The 3,831-nt window shown below is 41.3% G+C and overlaps 1 long non-coding RNA gene across 1 annotated transcript; it reads right to left on the reverse strand.

Annotated features, from left to right (window-relative positions):
* Nucleotides 1-375: 375 nt before the first annotated feature.
* LOC138203456 (uncharacterized) lies at nt 376-3,526 on the reverse strand. The gene is made up of 3 exons (XR_011178719.1): nt 3,247-3,526; nt 2,456-2,726; nt 376-1,748 (listed from the first exon to the last, which is right to left on the reverse strand). It is a non-coding gene; the product is annotated as an uncharacterized lncRNA (long non-coding RNA).
* Nucleotides 3,527-3,831: the final 305 nt, after the last annotated feature.

The following is a 3,831-nucleotide window of genomic DNA, read 5'->3' on the forward strand; positions in this document are numbered from 1 at the left end:
AGGAGAGGAGAAGAGAGGGATATAGAAAAGGTCTGTATTATAAAACAATAGTACGTTGTAAATGCTCCAAATTGAATATGGTCTGCCAGACAATAATGATACAAAAAAACAAAAAAACAATTTGAAGACAAATTCAATAAATCGATCGATTTTCTTGGTAAACAGTGACTGTCCCTCGTAAGACATTTGCTTCATGTCTCATTTTGATATTTAAATAGGCGTAGTCTATTCAATTCATGTCCATGTAATCAACTACAAATATGACAAAGTATAAAAAAAAACAACTGAAATCAGCCATGTTATCACACTGGGTGTCTTGTTTATTTACTGTGATGAACCCGAGCAATCTTGTGCACTAAATGTGTATTAGTCCACAGCTAGAAAACAGTCCCAAACAAATTCACTATAATCCGAAGTAGTTTTTGCAATTTTTATTTTTTAAATAATGATTTCATGAAGCGAAAACTACATTCAATGTTTTTTAAGATTCACATCTTCAGTAGAAACAAATGGGATTAGTGCTAAGGGCTACTGGGTCTAAAAGTCAGAAAATATTGAGATGAACTAATATAGGAAAAAAAAAAATACAAAATTACCACCGACTGTATTTTCAACACTTCATACTAATATATCTCTCCAGTGAATGGCACTGGTGTAAATCAATTACTTCAGATAATCTTATAAGAGTCACAACACAGAAGCAAACAAAATGAAGTCAGTGTGTCTGTTGGCGAAAACTGAACTAACTCATTAAGAACTATTCTGAGTTTATATTCAGAGTATAACAAACTATTGTCCCAGGTAGGACCAGCTTTCCCATTAGTAGAGGAGTGGTGGGACGCTTTACGTAAAACTAGCTTTGATCATATCAGAAATTAGACTCCAGCCAACGAGCATGGCGGGAATGGAGAGCGCTCTTTGTCCACCTACAAAGCAGTCACATTGTCACAGTGTACGACCAATTAGTGAAGTTACATCAAATCCTTTTATTTTCCCCTGGGGGTGGTTAGCAGATTGTGCACAAATGTATGTGTATCTACACGAGTGTCTTTCATGGACAAGGTCAACACAGTAGAAGAATCCCCGGAAAGTTTCCCTTTTTTCTGCACAGTGAATCAGGAAATGCACTGAGACAAGGAGCTATTGTCACGAAAAGCTTGAACGAGCCGCCAGCTAAGAGTGTGTGTGCATGTGCGTGTGTGTGTGTGCGTGCGTGCGTGCGTGCGTGCGTGTGTGTGTGTGTGTGTGTGTGTGTGTGTGTTGGGGGGGCGGGGTAAGGTCAATGCACTTTCGAAATGATACTATTGGACTGATTCTAGGTTTGCAGACTGAATTGTCCTTGCACTTATTCCATAGGTAAATATTAGGTGTGTTGGGAAACAGTTATGGCCCGTGTTTTAGGTCAGTGAATGGAGCAGATAGGTGAAGAGTCAATGACTACAATACAAATGTGATAAATGTGCAATAATGTATACTGCCTCAATGATTAAAAGCTGGACTTATGTGTAGGAATGTGTTTACATGTGACAAGGGATCAATGCTGTCAGCCAGAGGCCAGGTTGGACAGTAGGTCTAGGACAGGAAGCAAAATGTAAACTGACAGAGGTCACATGGCGCCTTTTCTGTCATGTGCCAGGAAGGGTCAGGCACTCTTTGTGTAGATAGACATGTTTGATCTTTTGTGGCTGTGATCCCAAAGGGCGGTGTGCCGCCAGCTAGCCAATAGAAAGGCAGGAAAGGGGACAAGCCTAAAAAACAAAAGATGAGTAAGATGAAGCAAAGGAAGGACAAAGACATGCGGTGTAAAAACAGTATATATCGTGAAAAATGACGTGTTTTGGCGCCATACATATATATCAACCCAGTAAACTCCAACCACTAATGAAGGCCATGTGATGTGGGGGAAAGCACACAAAAAAAAATCTAATGAGTGGATCCTGAGTTATTATTGAATTTTTGTTGGTGTAGGTGTTGATATTTTGTGTGTGTGTGTGTGTGTGTGTGTGTGTGTGTGTGTGTGCGTGCGCGCGTTATATTTTGCTTGTATGCTGCCCTATATTGAATGTTGTTATAAATCATTGTAGCTTTTTTTTTTTTTTTACTTTTTACACTACACAAACACATCTGAATTCAGCTTGCTATGTGTTTCTTTCCTTCGGTCCTCCTCTCTTCACATGAACCATATAGCTCCTCACATAGTTCCCTTTAAAGTTTCTTTGTCTGTCATGTTTCCCTTCTCGAGACACTTTTCAGAGACCTGAACAGTGGGAGGACAAGGGATATATATATACTCGGGCTGTAAATCAAAGCTGACACGTGATTACAGATTCGACTTTTTCAGGCAGAAACTGAAAAATAAAACACTGGCTGGGGATAAGGTTTTGTATAACCCTGTGTCCATGCATATTTTTGTGTATGTGTAGGCATGTGTGTGTGAGAGCAGACAAACACTCACCTGGAGAATGGAAATCAGAGGCCAAATTGTGCCATCTGGTCCCACGGCCTGGAACTGACCAGTCAGCATTACCAGTCGGCAGTTCTCCCTCTCTGCCCCTTTTCTGCACACGCGTATCCACCCACGCGCTGACAGACAGGCCTCGGCTCTGTGCAGTCTCAGCGGAGCTCTGATGGCCTTTGTGAGGCAGCCATGCTGGAGGCGACAGGCCCGGCACAATGTTCCACCATGACATGCTGGCTTCGTTATTTCTGGTGTCATCCTTCCTCCTCTGCATGGAAAATGAAATCAAGCTTTGTGAGCCTTTTTCCAGTGAGACACTAAAATGCATTGAGGTATATTTTAAAGAATCCACCGTGAGAATTTGGATTCATATATATGCAGCAAAGCATCCCAGCTGGAGAGGGTAAGGCTAAATATGTCTTTTCTGGTCAGGACGTGATTTGTATGTGCTGCCTGCTGTCTGTGTTAGTTGGATGAAATAAAATATGTCGGTTTGGATCAGATTAACTGGATTATCTTGCAAATCGGTGTGAAAATTCCTTCCATGATTATTGCTTCTGGCTAGCTTTCACCTGGTGATTTACTGAATCTTTGTTGTGACATTAAAACTTTATGAATATTTTAGCTGGTAAAAACAAAAGTGTGTAAATCACTTGATATGAAATGCCTATAACGCTGTCCAATCAAAAGCGATCAACAGTGTAAACAACAAGTCACAGTAGCACATGCTGTAACCTAACTGCCAGAAATCTTGTTGTTGGGGGCCAAAACATCAGATCAAACTTAACTGCTGATGCAGAAACAACTTTGCTTCAGAGCCACTGCTCCTTCGCGTTGCAAGGAGCCAGTTGTGGTGGTGCAGACATCTGATTAAGATGCCTTCTGTGCGAATTCCATTGGAGGTTTTTCGGGCATGTCCAGCTGGTAGGAGACCCAAAACATGCTGGAGGGATTATATATCTCATCTGGTCTGGGAACGCCTCGGGAAGGAGGAGCAGGAAAACATTGCTGGGGAGAGGAATGTCTGGGCTAACTTGCTCAGCCTGCTGCCACTGCCCGACTCCAGATAAGCGATAGAAAACAGTGAGATGGATTTAGTTTCAGAGTGAATAGCATTCATGAGTCAGAGGGAAATCAAAATGGAATGCTATGCTGACCTGACCGACGATGGTCCCGCTATTGGCATATTGTTTTGTACATTTTGGGGAAATCTTTATTAAAATCACTGCAACACTGAATCTTAATTGTGTTTTAGATCAGATCATGCTGACCAACACCTCTTTTACTCGTCGGTCTGAACAACTTCAAGATTTACAAGCCGTTTCGTAAGTACGATTAAGAGAAGGTAACCATGATACATACCTTCAAAAATT

This window comes from Embiotoca jacksoni, unplaced genomic scaffold (assembly GCF_022577435.1).
Source record: "Embiotoca jacksoni isolate LCO1_2020_lvr unplaced genomic scaffold, fEmbJac1.0.p SCAF_23, whole genome shotgun sequence".
NCBI lineage: Eukaryota > Metazoa > Chordata > Actinopteri > Embiotocidae > Embiotoca > Embiotoca jacksoni.